The 15,774-nt window shown below is 44.0% G+C and overlaps 1 long non-coding RNA gene across 1 annotated transcript; it reads left to right on the top strand.

Annotated features, from left to right (window-relative positions):
- The first annotated feature begins 735 nt into the window (after window positions 1–735).
- LOC108792070 lies at window positions 736–14,443 on the top strand. The gene is made up of 3 exons (XR_001941541.1): window positions 736–803; window positions 10,729–10,733; window positions 14,431–14,443. It is a non-coding gene; the product is annotated as an uncharacterized LOC108792070 (long non-coding RNA).
- The last annotated feature ends 1,331 nt before the right edge of the window (window positions 14,444–15,774 follow it).

Genomic DNA, 15,774 nt, shown 5'->3' with positions numbered 1-15,774 from the left:
CTAACTTTGCTAAGTCTAATTCAATTCAAAGTCCAATTCTTAAGGGCCCCCAGAAATGGCTCTAATTATTCTGGCATAATTTCAGGGGTATAATGAGAGGGGCAACTGCCAATTGCAGAAGTTTTTTGTTGACCTTCAGATGGTGTTTACAGAAAATACATACCCAGTTAAAGGGTCTGGGAGTGTGCTGAGGGGTGTTGAGGTGCTTCATGATATTTCAGCAAACACTCTCATAAGGCCAGATTTTTCTAAATGCATTTGAATTGGTGCCACCATCAAAGAAGTTAGCTCAAGCAGCGAGGCTTATGGGAAAACAGGGACCACCAACCAAGAAGAGCAATTTGGAGGCAGAAGTTACATATTGGCCCTGAGAGCCATGTATCCACAGACGCAAGTATCACTTGTTTTAGGGGGCTCTGATTGGCTTAGAGCTGGTATTTTTTCCAGTAGCCTAGAAGCATAGAAGAGTGATAGCAGAAAAAGACCAAGTGGTACATCGAGTGATCCATCCTCTTTTTATTTTTTTTACTCTTTTTATTTTTTTGTTCTTGATCTTAGCTTAATATACATAGGGGTCTAATCACGAAGCAGCCGCAGGATCTAGCATATTTCAGCCGATATACGGCTGAAATCAGCCGTACAAGCCTGAAGTGAATAGCCGAACAGCGTTCGGCTCACTTCACTTCAGGTCGGTCTTTCACTCCGCTGCCTACGGCAGCTTAGTGAATAGACCCCATAGTTACATAATAGGTGAGGTTGAATAGAGACACAGGTTCATTAGGTTCAACCTTGTGTGTGCATGTGTGTATATTGCTAGGAATTCCGATAACCCTGTATGTTTTGTAAACTAAGAAAATCCAAGTCAATCAAATCCAAGTGTTTTTTGAAGCTGTTTATGCTATCCCCTGATACAGCTGTCTTTAGAAGTGATTTCCACATTTTTACTACTCTCACAGTAAAAAAAAAACCTTGCACATTTTATACGGCATCCTTGCCAACTTCTTGTTGTGCCCTCGCTTCTTCCTCAAAGTTCTTAATTTAAGTGGTGCATTCAATACAGCAGTCCCCATTGATTTGTAAATTGCGATCATGTCAACTCTTAAGCGTCTCTTCTGTAAGGAGAACAAATTTACAGGGTTATTCACAAAAGGGTGAAGCGTTTGGAGAAGGCAGGAGAAGTGAACAATCTAGGACAACATAGTTGATTTGGAAAAATTCTCCAATTCAGGTCACTTTCCAGTTCAGCTATGTTGTCCTAGATTGTTCCATTCTCCTGCCTTCTCCAAATTCTTCACCCTTTTGGGAATAACCCTGTTGATTTTTGTAGGCATTCTTGATAACTCAATCTGATTGCAAGTAGAAGTCCGCGCTAATCTCCTATACTATTTAGCATCCAGCAGCTTGATTGAACACAAATGGATTGATAGGTTGGGCTCTAGTATTGTAGGATTTTGGTGTATTTATCAGTGATTGCACAGAGTTTGTGCTGCTGCATTGTAACGTGTATGGAGACCAATAGATGCACAGTATAGTTGTATTTGTTTATATGTATTACTACTTTTATCTTGTGTGGATCTAACATTGAACAGAGATTATGCAGCTGGATTACAGACATCTCAACTCTCCTCGATGTTCCAGGAGTCTCCCGCTATAAGATAGCGGCTCCCGGACACCTGGGAGAGAAACATTTTATCCCGGAAAGGTTTATTCTGCTCTATCTAGCAGAATAAACCTTTCCCTGATATCTGTGATATCTGTTTTTTTTTTTGCATCAGGGCTGGCGTCAGTCAAAGAAAAAGAAAAACAGCATAGGAATGAATAGCTAGGCTTCTATTGGCTATTTCAATTTGCAATAGCCAATAGAAGCCTAGTGTAGAATATGATTTTTGGTATCATATTTTTATGTCGTATTCATATTCTTGTTCTTAAGGTGAAAAGTTCAAAAGAGGAAAAAATCGCTTCCGTTCTTGCTTAAAACTCAAAAATGTGTTTAATTACAAAGTTACAAATGATTACAAGATTAATAGCATAAAACAAAATATAGAAATATGTAGATGTATAAATAAGTTCTTGTAAGAGTTTAAAGTGTTAGCATCTCTGTCCCTCATGTCTGTGTGTCTGTGTCTGAATGCCAGCATGTGTGTCCTTTTTGCTCCAGTCCCCCCTCCTTCTCTGGGTCAACTAGCCTTAACTGTAATCTGAAATTTAGGCTACTATTAGTATTGAAGGGGGATGGGCATAGAGGATTCTTGTGTTGAATGCAAACTAAAATGCATTCAAATAAACCATATAATGTTACAAGTACCAATATTTATACATAATTCAGTGTTCTTTCTTATATGAATAACTTAATCAAGAAATATTACAGTAAAGAGATATAATATGTACTTTGTAAACACTTCATGAACTTTGATTTAGAATATCTCACAGTCTTTCTTGATAATAAGGGATGTGGGAGGTTCTAACCAGAAGGCATGATTGATGAGTACCATATGTGCACCCTAACCCTAATACTACTTTCTAGAAAACTAAAACCATGGACTTTTATAAGTCAGCTTGCATTTATTCCTTAACTGAACAAATGTATATAGAAAAGCAATCATCACTTATGTTCATCACATGCATACATAATCCCTAATGAATGATACCCTTTTAACACCTAGCTATTCATTCCTATTAGATTCTTTGCTATCTGCCATCATTTCAGGGAGGTGCTCTCTCCTCCATTCACCCCCCGTGTATGGTGGGTGAGGGAGTGGAGGGACAGAGGGCACCTCCCTGAAATGAGAAGGGCACCTCCCTGAAATGACTTTTTTTCAAGTTGGGATGCGTGGGATTATAACATGTATGGTGACCTTTAGATGCACAGGAAAGTGGAATTCCTATATATGCATTGTTACTTTGTATCCTGTGCATGTTTAATATTCCTTTATTGTGTTTTTGTAAAAAATTTTGCATTTGAAGTTTTTGTTGTTATATTTTTTTTTTATTGGTGTAACTTTATGATATAATTAGAAAGGTATTTCAATGCTTAGTTCCAGGCGCCTGGGTGGAGCTCAGGTAGTATATTTATTGATGCATTTAGTGTTTTCTTCATAAGCCCTGAGGATGTTCTTTGGAACGAAACATGTTTGTGGATATTAGAGCAGACAGTTTGGGCTGAGTACGTGCACTTTCTTAGCTGCACTGTTGCTTTGTTTCTTTCTTTTTATTGAAATACTTGTGGTTTCGAATGTTTTATTTTATTTCGTTTTTATCTTTTTAATACATTTTCTGCTCTGCACAATCAAGTGCTCTCTTTGCCTACCCTTACATGTTTTTAGGATGACCAGAGTTTTGAAAGCACACTGTGCCAGCAGAATGCCGGCTGAGTTCGGCCTATGGAGCTATCTAGTGGAGTGTTTTATTGCACCCAGATGTATTGTGACAAACTGCGGGGAGGAAGTTGCTAATCCAAAGTGTGGAAGGTGAGAGCAATCATAAATCGATTGCCCTTATGTGGGTACAGGGCTTTTGGAGACAACTGGGAGCTACTGCTGGGAGAGTATCCACTATTGTCCATGGGAGACACAGGCATAAACATCACTGAGCAAGACCTGACCTCTGTTGATCTGTGGAGTCAGTGTATCTGGGGAGTGCCCTGGTTGTCTTCATAGATTGGATCTGATGAGGAGCGATGTTTACATTATAAAGCAGAGGATATTATTGGCATTTTAAGCGCTGCATTTTTCATTACTGGTGATCTTGATACCTCAGAAGCACCATCCCCCTTATTAACTCCTTCACGACCAGCAACTTAGGCATCTGGGGTGTTTAAACAGAAGCCGCCAGTACTCTGTTTAAACTTGTAAAGCCGACTGTCTGCCCGTGCTCCGTTGCCCCTCCTACGGGCCCGAGACCGGCTTCTTTGGTGTCGGCGGGAACCTGGGGAGGAGATGGACGAACCTCCGTTCGTTAATCCCCTCCCCATTCTGATTGACCGGGAGCGATGCAGATTGCATCACTTCCGGTCCCATAACTGTCAGTGCTGGGCTCCTGAAGACCAGCTATAAGCTATTGAAGTGTGAGCTGCACTACAATAGCTTATTGAGAGCGTAAAGGTGACACTGGGGGTCTTTTGGGCCCCCAGCATCAATTAAAGAGTACCTGTCACTGCCAATCTGCTATCACATGGGGGGGCTTGTAAGCCCCCCTATGTGATAGCAATTAAAGTAAAGTAAAAAATAAATACAAATAACAGCTTTTAAAATTAACATGAAATAAAATAAATGTAAAAATAATGTAATTTTTTTAAAGTCCCCTGCCCCCGCGAGCATGCACGTCTTCATGTAAACACGCATCGGGTGTGCCTACGTATGAAAATGACGAACGTGCTACACATGTTGGGTATCGCCGCGCACGCCGGAGTCAGAGCAATAATTCTAGGGCCAGTATTTTTTGTATCCCTAAACTGATGACCTGTGGGGGCTTTTAAAGCGTCGTCTATGGACTTTTTGGGGTACTGAATTTTATCCCTGTTTCAGGGACTCACGCAATCTTTAACCTGGGCATGTTGGGTATCTATTTATTTGTTGTAACCTCATCTTTAATATTTTTTTCAACAAATGGGTATATTATTGTGTTTTGGGGCATTTAAGTGCATTTTTAACTACATTTTGGGGTTTAATAAGGAGATGCGCTAATATTGTGCAACATAAAAATTTGCAACTGCCACTATTTTAGGGTCTTGGGTTTCAGAAAATATATTATGTCTGGGGGATTTAAGTAATTGTCAGGCTTAAAATGTGGAAGATATCAGGGGTACAAAATTTTTTTTAAAAGGCCTCAGTCATGAAGGGGTTAATTTAGCTGCCCTTCTCTGACATTTCTCTAGCTCATGGACATCCCACCTCATGGATAGGCAGTATTTTGGAGAATACCACCTTGGAGGTCCTCCTCTTTAGCCTCTGACCTAGGTCTCTGAAATCTGTTTTAGGAAAGCTCAATTTTCCTGTGACTTTGTCATTAGTACTGATATGTACCATGATTGCTGGGTCTATATTGATAATCTAAGGTTAAAAGGTGGCCTAGTGAATATCAGTCAGGTGGTGACCATGTACACCTTAGCAAATAAGACCCATAGATGTCAAGGTAAGAGCTGCTAAGTGCAACCTTAGTTCAACAAGTGCAGAGATAACGAGGCTAATTTACTGAAGGAGTAAAGGTTCTTCACTTACCAATCATGTGCAAGAGAACTGAAAAAAAAAAGGATTTTCACTAGCACATGATTGGGTATCCATTGTAAACACAGGTTCACTTCATTTACTAAGGGGCACCTTGGAAGGTGAAAATTCACTTTCCAAACTGCATAACCTCTTCTCCTTCAGCCCCATTCACATTTGAGTTTAAGTTTTTTCAGGCCATTATGAAACTATTTTGCATGTTTTTTGTGCCTTTTTCAGGCGTTTTCAAGCTAGGATGTTTTGGGGTTTTTTTAACCAATAAAAAGCCTGTTATTAGGAGGAGGAGATGCTTGCTAGCCATGTTACATATATACTAATATCATTATTATTATACAGGATTTATATAGCGGCAACAGTTTGCGCAGCAATTTACCAAATTGAGTGAGACAAAAACGCTCATATTCTTTTAGAGCTACATATGACACAATGTTCAGGTTTCAATGGGCACTATCGAAAATAACACTATTCTTCATCCTGTGCATTGTCACAATAAGGAAAACGCGCAACAAAATGATCAGATGTTAAGGCTCCATTCACTCTGGAGCGGCTGACCGTGCGTATTAGGCTGCACGAATATGCACAGACCCGCTTCAAACTGAAAAAACAATGCACTTTAATGTGCAATGTTCCAACTATTGTGGGGACCACGTGGTACGAAACCGTGCAGCCCTCAAAATAGTGCAAGTATGATAATGCGATGGATTCCACACATTCGTGGCTATGTAATAGCAGGGATCCCAACCTGAAGAAAGCAATTTCAGGGAGGTACCCTTCTCATGTTAGGGAGTTGCCCTCTGCGCCCCCCCTTGCACCCCCTGAAATGATGGCAGATAGCATCAGAAGCAATAGCTTCTTTGTTCTCTGCTGTTTTCTTTTTTTTATTCTGACAGCTGCTGCCATCAGAATAATAAATAAAAAAAACCCAGGAATGCATAGCTAGATTGCTAATGGGTATTTCAATTTGCAATATCCAATAGCAGACTAGCTATTGCACCCGCCCTCTGCTGCTTTCAATCACTAGAAGAGGACCTGATGGAGAACTTCAGGTCCCCCTTGATGATTGACAGCAGCAGTGGGCGGGTGCAATAGCTAGTCTGCTATTGCAAATTGAAATAGCCAATAGCAATCTAGCTATGCATTCCTATGCCGTTTTTTTTTCTTTCTTTTTTTTTTCTCTGACTGACAGCGCCTGGCGGCCCCGGTGTCAGGAAAAAAAAAACACATTGTAAGGAAAGATTTACTCTGCTAGATAGAATGTTTCTCTCCCAGGTGACTGGGAGCCGCTATCTAATAGCGGGAGACTCCCGCAGCGTTGGGATGTCTGTAATAGCCACAAACAAGCGGAATCCATGCAGTTGTTTCACATATAGCGTTTGTGTCCTCTACAGTCTTGCATACAGAAAACCGTGTGGGAAACGCAATCGCTGTATGTGAATGGAGCCTAAAGGGCAGCCAATCACTCCTACTGCTAAAAAAAATCCAAACACAAATATATATTTTTAAATGTATTAATCATATTTTAATAAAATATATTAAACAGCAGTCTGTAACACAGGAAAGTGAAATAAAATTGCCAAAAGACCATTATAATGAGAAAATTGAAGATAGATTATTGCCATCTAGTGGACAAAAAGAATATGACACGCCAAGTCTAGATTTCTATTTTAGCACGCTGCGCAATTAAAGTAGTGCATTAAAGTAGTGCATGAAAACAGCTCCAAAATAACTCTGAGGAAACTTTATAAAAATTCACGTTCTTTATGTTTTATTTATGGAGTGTAACAAAACAGCACATGGCCCGTTCTGCGCATGCGCAACAGTACAACTCCGCGGCTGTGTTCCGGCCCCGCCCACGTGGTTAGTGTGACAAGAGAGAGGGCGGGGACGGGCAGAGTGGGCGGAGACGAAGAGTTCCAAGCTGTGACGGGTGAGGGTCGTCTGACAGGTCGGGATTCCTGTGTAGACTTAGCAGCAGTGCCCTGGGCACAGGAGAGCAGCCCCGGACGAGGAGGGTGTATGGAGAAGTGAGAAGAGCTCTCAGTCTGTTTACTGCCTCGGGAAACTCCAGTCTTTTGCAATGGATGGATGCTCGGTGTCACACTCTGCTGGATGGTAAGAATTCGGAACTCTGGAACTATTCTCTTCACATTCACTTCGGTTTGATGACATAAAAGTGGAGATCAGACAGTGAGCACACACACACTCATTTTTTACCCGGAATGACAAATCAAAAGTAAGATTTCTATAAAATCAGAGTATGATTGGTTGCCATTGGCAACAACATCAATGCTGCGCCTATTTTCTTTTTTTCACAGTATTCCCCTCCAAAGTGAGGCAAATCCTCACTTTGGGTTCATGGGTCAGCTGAACTGGTGTCCACATTGGAAGATTTCTCTTCTATTTATGTTGTGATTGACAGCCCAAAATTTGGGATTGTCTTTTACTTTCACTTTTAGTAACAGCAGTCATCAGGACTAATGGAGAGGGTGAACCTTCCTAACCCGGGACACAGGCAGCAATAAAAATCTGACGGGTGTTGTAATCCCTCCTTCACTTTATCCTAAACTAGAAAAAAAGAAAAGTTGTGGCTTCAGTTGCACTTTAATGATTCAGCACCACAGGCTTCATTCACACTGACCTCCTGAATTCAGGTTATTTAAAGAACTCCGGGATTTTTAAAGATTTTTAAAGGCTACTCCTGCACTGCAAGGGTTAAGTGCTCGTTTTGTCATTGGGATGAAAATAAAGAAGATATAATCGCCTAATTCTTGATCCCACTTGGCTGCTACACTGGTCCATGCAGCCAATGGCGTCACAAGGGGGGTGCGACCCCCGGGTGACACCATTGGAGGGGTGACACCAAAATGACTGGCAGTCATTTTGGTGTCACTCCCTCTGAAAAGTCGTGTCATGGACCAAACGCCTGACAGTATCAGGAGAGAGAGGAGGGGACCCGGCGGCATACCTTATCCCGCCGGGTGACTGTCCCCTCCTCCCTCTGCCGGCGTCCATCACCAAGATGGTCGCCGGCAGGTATCAGAAGATCGCCGCACGTGTGCGATGACGTTTCAGCGAGTGGGCGGGGTGACACCCGGTAACCGCTCCGGGTGTCACCCAGCCTCAGGATGCCCCTGCCTGCAGCCTCTACTCCCCCGGTCTCCGGTGGCCTAAAGACCTGTGACATCATCACGTCTAATGCAGGTCTATTAGACTTCAGGACGCCAAGGGACATACCACAGCCAGAGCAGAGGGGAAGACAGGTGAGTCCTGACTGCTGCAGGACTGAGGATCAGGTGAGTGTATCTTCTTTATTTTCACCTGCAGACCAAAATGGGCACTTAACCCTTGCAGTGCGGGGATAGCCCCACTGCAAGGGTTCATGGGTTAAAAATCCTGACGTTCTTGTTTAAGGGCTTGTTCACACCAGATGCAATGCGTTCCGGCCAGATTCTACCCAGAACGCACTGTCTCGCATTGCGGCCGGCTCACTTTTCTGTGGAGCAGGAGGGGGTGTGGCGGGCCATTAAAGTGAATGGCACCGTAGCCACGCCCTTCGGCCACATTATGCCTGCGGTTCGGTCTGGTCCGATCAGAATGCTGCGAGCACTATTTTGATCGCACCGGACTGGACCGCAAGCATAATGTGCCTTGCGATCCCGTGCGGCCGATCGCATTGCGGCCGGAGGGCGTGGCTACCGTGCCCTTCACTTCAATGGCCCGCCACGCCCCCTCTTACCCCACAAAAAAGGGAGCCGGCCGCAATGCAAGGCAGTGCGTTTTGGCTAGAATCAGGTCGGAACGCACTGCATCTGGTGTGAATGGGCCCTAAAGCTGGTTTAGTAAAAAGCTTTTTTTTACGGGACATACAGCACCAGTGTAATAATGTCCCTGTAATGATGATTTGTGTATCATGTTCTCCTGGCTTCTGGTTACTGTTGCCAGCAGAAGAGGCCACAGCTGCTACTGAGAAGGAGTGTGCCACCCCCCCTTCCTGTCCTCTCGTCCATTCACACAACACCTTTCACAGAATGAATGGACAAGGGGCAGATGAATGACAGGATTGCCCATTCGCAGAACACCTGTTCTGTATGAAAGAACCTATTGAAGAACATTCGACCAGAAGAGAACTTTAGATTTTACCCCATTCTCACATAAGCCGGTTAACTCGCACATGTACATGCCGTTTCACTGGACAAATATGCTATGAGAATTTATGAATGGACAACTTGAACAGGGGTGGGCAAACTCCAGCCTTCCAGCTGTTGTTGAATTACAAATCCCATGAGGCATTGCAAGATTTCCACAGCCACAGGCATGACTGCCAGAGACAGATGCATGATGGGATTTGAGGTTTCACCATAGCTGGAGGGCCGAAGTTTGACAACCCCTGCCTTAAGGCAAACAAGTCAGGTTTAGAAAATACAATGCAATGGCTGGCCACTGAGGAGCGAGTATATTCCTAGAGAAACGACCATTTAAAGGAGAACTATGAGGTGAGTGCTTTTCACTCACCTCATAGTTCTAGCCGACCTGTGACAATGAGACTGTCACAGGTCGGCTCAGTAGATCGGGAGGTGAGCGAACACATACCGGCGTTCGCTCACTTCTCGATCCTGTCACGGCTCTCTGCCGTGACAGGGGAGGGGCTGGATTCCACCCTCCCTGCTCCGATGCACGGGTAATATAGACCATCAGTACTGTAAAAAATGTCCAACTCCAGAACAAGGTTATAAGTAGTAAAATAACAAATAAGAGATCCCCCAGTTCAAGGGTCAAGCACCCCCTGACCATTGAAATGAATACAAGCATGCTGCAACCGTGTTGTCATGCGGATGTGCCATGGTGCTACAATAGAATTTCACCATTGGGATAAAACAAAAAAAATGAGAGAAAAACCAGCATTCAGGTGGCAGCATTATCACCTCCTAAATGCTGGGCAGCCATTGGTGTACCAGCCTCTGAAATTGATCCACCACAAATCACTTTTTATAGGGGTGCCATCCATCTGAACGTGGCCTTACATTGAGTTCAGCTTTCAATTAAAGTTGTGACCAAAGCCATACCTGCAAAAGAAGAAAACGTTTCCTTACCTCTCAGGCTGATTGAGAGGAATTGTCCTCCAAAGTATTGATCTACTGATCCCCGTAACGTTCAGTGGTTCCTCTTGCCAACTGCAGCATCACTACAAGGCACAATAGTGTCTGTAGTTCTATAGCGGACTTCAGAGGGTTATTCCTCAGTCAGCAGGAGAGGTAAGAATTAGTGATGTGGTTGGGCTTGGTATGAACCAAAAACTGTCAGTGACGCAACTACCTCCCAATCAGTGGCGGCAGGGGCATTCACCACTCCACAGCTACGCATAGCAAAGGGCAGGGAATACCCCACTTGCATCTGATTGGGTCGGGAGAGGGGGGTTGTTACTGACAGTTTTTCGCGGGCTTGGGAGAACTCGGTTTGCACCAAGTCCGGGAACATCCTTAGTAAGAATATGCTTTCTTGTTTGCAGGCATGGTTTTGTTTATACTTTTATTTAAGGTACAGTCAATATACCATGTTTAGAACCGGCTCACATTCTAGCGTTTCGCCAAAGATACGGCTGCACAGCGCAGTGCACCACACTAGTTGTGCTGATGTGTTGGGTTGCTATTCACTGCTTGGTACCGCAATAGTACCAACCCGTAAAAAAAAAAATAATAATAATGCATGCCACCATTCCAAGCTCACTTCTGTGATGGACTACAATCTCAATACAAATCAGTAAACTAAACGTGAGATTATAGTCCATCACAGGAGTGATCTTGGAGCGCTGGCTACTTTACAACACACACAGGGCCCATGGGGAACAAAAGTAGTCACCCTCCAGAAGGAAATACAGTGTCGGCATGGAATCAGAGATGATTTGAGGATCTACAGCCGAGTGATACACAAATAAGATACATTTTTGTTAATAATGAAGGTACTTGAAAGCATTTTTAGGATTTAACTCCTGAGTTTAGTGTCACCTTAAAGGAACTGAAGCCAGGTACTTTGCATTTTCAACAGAAGGCTGCAATAACAGATTCAATATTTCTCTCACGTCAAGTGTACTTTAGGGGCAGGTCCACACCATAGCACTGCGCTAATAGCTGTAACTAGCATATAGCAAATAAAAGTCCGAGAAAAATCAGATGTTCTCGTCTTTCTACTAGTCAGTGACGGACTGAAGCCAAAGCATCAGCAGAACAGCCTAGCATAGTGGTTCTCAACCTTTCTAGGGCTGGGACACCTTGGTAACATTTGCCAAGTTGTGGCGACCCCCCCCCACCCCATGGTAAAATTATATTTTTTCAAAATTATTATTAGGGATGCACCGATATCGATTTTTCGGTATCGAGTGCGAGTACCGATATTTTTTTTTCCGGGTACTCACCAATACCGATACCGGTTCTATGTGCCCCTTTTATCAAGAAGCCGGGCAGCAGATCATGACCCGCCGCCCGACTTCCTATCGAAAGAACACTGGCTTCACTTCCCGAGGCTGCCTGGCTTCCTGGTCATGAGGTGCAGCACGGCTTCCTGATTGGCTAGGAAGCCGGCTTCACTTGTTGCTAGGCAGCCTGGCTTCCTGACCAATCAGGAAGCCGGGAGGTGGGTCTTAACCGGCAGCCCGGCTTCTGATTGGAAAGGAAGCGGGCTCCATTCTCCCTCGGCACTGTCGGTCAGAAAGATTTGGGCGAGTAGAAGTACTAGTATCGGTGCATCCCTAAATATTATAATTATTTTTTTTTATTTATTCTCCGCTACAGAGCGGAGAATGGACGTTCTCTGCTCTGCTTCCCAATCTCCATCCTGAAGCAATTTGCCGTGGTCCCAGGTCCCCTAGAAGATCACGGGACCCCGAAAACCACAGCTGGGAAAGAGGCGGCTGGCAGAGGGGGGCGAACCATGGAGGGTGGGGCGGCAGGGCTTGGGACAGAGCAGCAGCCTAATAACAAGTCATGTAGGCGGCTGTACAGCCTCCAGAATCACTTGACTGGCTCTCCCTCTGTACATTTACTTGCTTGCCCGAAGCAGGGCTAAACGTAGAAAAAAGATACTTGCCTGCTGTCCGCTCCTCCCCGGCCGCGGCAGCTGCATCGGCATCTGGTGGCCGGCGGGAGAACTGACACTGCTGCTCTAAGAGGAGGCTGAGGAGCCTCTCACCCAGCGCAGCAGAAGGCAGGTGGCAACCCACTTTTGGGTCGCGACCCACAGGTTGAGAACCGCTGGCCTGGCATGTTCAGAAGGTAAGATCAGCAATTGGAGCTCATAACAGCTCCCCTTTAAATTCAACACTTAGATTAGACCTTTCTCATAAGAACTTTCTGTCTCTGTATTCCTGGCTTAGTGGTGAGCCTTTCATGGCCCTATGACACATGGGATGGAAACTGTTTTGCTTGACACCCAGGCCACGTAAGGACATAAAGACACACGCATCAGGACTTTATTTCATGAATCAATTTTCATGCAAATCAGGAAAATCTCAAATCAATAGCCTATGCACTTATTCTATGGAACAAATAAATCAGAACTTTTATGTATGCTTCTTATCACACATCTGCCTGTATATGGCTGGCTTTATGCTGACTATACACTTGGCAGTTTTCTTTTGAGTCAGTCTTCAACCACACAAACTGCCACCATTGACTTTAGTGGTTTTCAATTAACAATTCTTGCAATTGGCATGAAACCTGATTAAAAATAAATATCCTCTGGTGGACGGCTTTTTAAAGAGCTTGACCAGTATTGGACTTGAGGTGCTCTTCTACAGGATCATTTCATTAGAAATGATCAGACTCTTGGAATATCACTTTTCAACACAACATTTGGACAGTGCATGTCACACAGGGTTTCCGTATGGACTCTTGAGTGATGCCACCTTACCTCTGCCTTATACGTAGAGATGAAAGAAGAAACTATACAAAATATGACTATTTTATGCAGGCAAGGTAACGGTGGCACTAATGATCTGCTGAGATTGAGTCACAATAACTTGAAACATGCAACAGTTTAAAGTGGACTTTCAGTGCCCAGGCCCACTTTAGCTCCCTATTTCTTTTTTTCTTTGGCCAACCCTGCCCCTCCCACCACCACCACCCCTATTCTACCCTGGGCAAGAATGATTTGTCCTGCTTCCCCAGCCTCCTGGAATATGCGACCACTGCAGGAGCTGGGACTCAATGGGGCTGGGGGATCTAGCCTGGCATCATTGGCGGCCAACTGCAGAACTCAGAAAAGGCAGCTTGATGACATACCATGGCCAGTCCTGCCCCCCACCGGGATCTGGATCTGGACTGTGGCAGCGGATCGGTGGATCACAGCAAGACAGTTCTGGATTTCATGGGCAGGTGTGTATCTTTTCTTGTGTACACATTAAAGGTAACGATGGGTAAGGGTAAACAAAGCAGGTGGGAGGGGGTAAGATGGAATAGGATGAAAAAAGCAGGTGGGGCGGATGAGTTTATACTTTCCTTCCCACCAAAAAAAAAAATAAGAATAAAAAGCAAGTGATTCAAAAATCAATTTGCAGGCCAGATGGTACCAGGCCTTTCAAATTGGTTTGTTGAGCCCTGGTGTCTGTATTGCTGTGACAGTTGTACACAGAGGAATATGAAATGTCTGAACTGCAATGAAGTTGTCTTTTGGTTTTTTGTACTAGCGTGCATTTTGCTTCTGTTTTAGCACAAAGAGGCAAAAAGTGTATACATGTAATATTTTATCTGACCTTTTCAGACATCAGTATCCTGTTCTGTGGTGTCATGAATTTCACTTCTGCAGGGTGAGGCAATAGTGTGACGGGCATGGCCTTTATGGGGAAAATGTCACTGGTTGGTATAAATTTGTGGCGAGTTATATGCTGCTGAGATTTGGGGATTAGGTTAGGTTTGAGTTTAGGGTTTTTTTTTTCTAACGTTAACTGATTTAGTTTTTGTATTAAAGTTTTGTTCTAATGGTTAAAAAGAACCTGTATGTTGGGAATAGTAGGCATAGCAACAGGTTTCCTTTATAGCAGGCAGAGTCACCTTTACTAGCTCCTCTCCTGCCCTTATTCACAGCCAGAAAATCCACTGTAAATTTCGACTTAGAAGTTCTATGCATGTTCTTTGTGCTCTCATGTGACTATTCTCAGATCTGGCAACATGGCTGCTAAGGAGAGCCCACCTTCTATATTGTAGAAGATGGGCGAGAGTGTGTGTATGTGTTCCACTGCCAGCCTCAGGTGGTTTTGAAGTGCGAGATAGGAAAGTACACAACTTTATACCTGCTATAAAGTGAACCAAAGCTCTGGGCAAAGTACTTTCCATTTATAGCAGTCATACATACAGTTTCTAGTAAGAGCAAATAATGCGGACCTCATATCAAACCTATGTTGCCAGTTTTTTGGGGGGTTAAATAAAGAGCACTGTGATAGCTGGATTACTCACTCACTTTCCTGGAAAGTAGCTACTCTGATGTCTAAAGACATTGTAATTTAGTCATATAATTTCTGCTAAAGGGTATAATTAGTGTTTAGATCGGCTGATCCTCCACTTCAGCAGAGATCACACAATTAAATCAGACCTGTACTCAGCATTGGCAACAGTTTGGAATAAAGTTTTCTGCATGCAGCATTTTTTCAGATCGCTCCGGACCGGAACGCAGGCATTAATGTGCCATGCATTCCGTTGCAGGTGATCGCAATGCGGCCAAGGGGACATGGCTGTGGTGCCATTGACTTCAATGCACGGGCCACGCCCCCTCCTGCCCCAGAATGCAGTAAGCCGGCTGGGATGCGATCCAGTGCTTTCTGGCACCAAAACGTGCCAGAACGCACTGGGGCTGGTGTGAACTAGCCCTAAACCTTTGTTTTTCGGGAGTCCTCAGGTGGCTAACCAACTCTGTTCAGCTTCCAGCACCGCCCTAATGCATCTGGTGTGAATGTCCTTTAAAGGTAGAACTGAAGCCAAAACTTTTTCAGTTTTGGATAGATTAAGGGAAGTTTATAACTCTTGTCAGCTTTTTTTCTTTTTGCCATCTGCGTCCCATTAGGGAGGTTTCCCTTCACTTCCTGTTTGAAGTGTTTTGTCACAACAGGAAGTAAGATGAAATCCCTCCAAGGAGAGGAAAATCTTTGGTGATCAGCAGATTCATCAGAAGTAGTGCCCCCATGGGAAGATTTCCCATCTATTCTGTTCTGATGAAAAGCATCTATCCCGATCTGCAGGTAATTGTTCCATATACGATTACATGTGGACAGCCAGGGACGGATGCAGCCGATGTTACCGCGTCAATCACTTGACGAGCACAGCGGCCGCATCTGTACACACACCTGTTTCCTGCTGAAAGAATCCACACGTTTTTGCATCAGGAATCCCCAACCACAGATTCAATCACCATGTGCATGAGGCCTAAGGCGGACTAGAGCTCAGAAAACTGAACTAAAACGTACAGTATCTCTGATATGACAGCCCAGCTGGACATGGCTGAATTTCTTGAGCTATTGCTATTTAAGCTGTTGATGTTTTAAGGATCCCTTGCATCTAGTGCAGTGGTC

The sequence above is a fragment of the Nanorana parkeri genome, unplaced genomic scaffold (assembly GCF_000935625.1).
Source record: "Nanorana parkeri isolate BGI_ZX_2015 unplaced genomic scaffold, ASM93562v1 scaffold597, whole genome shotgun sequence".
In the NCBI taxonomy this organism is placed as follows: Eukaryota; Metazoa; Chordata; class Amphibia; order Anura; family Dicroglossidae; genus Nanorana; species Nanorana parkeri.
The sequence above is the reverse complement of the archived record's forward strand: the minus strand, read 5'-3'. Positions and strand labels throughout refer to the sequence as shown.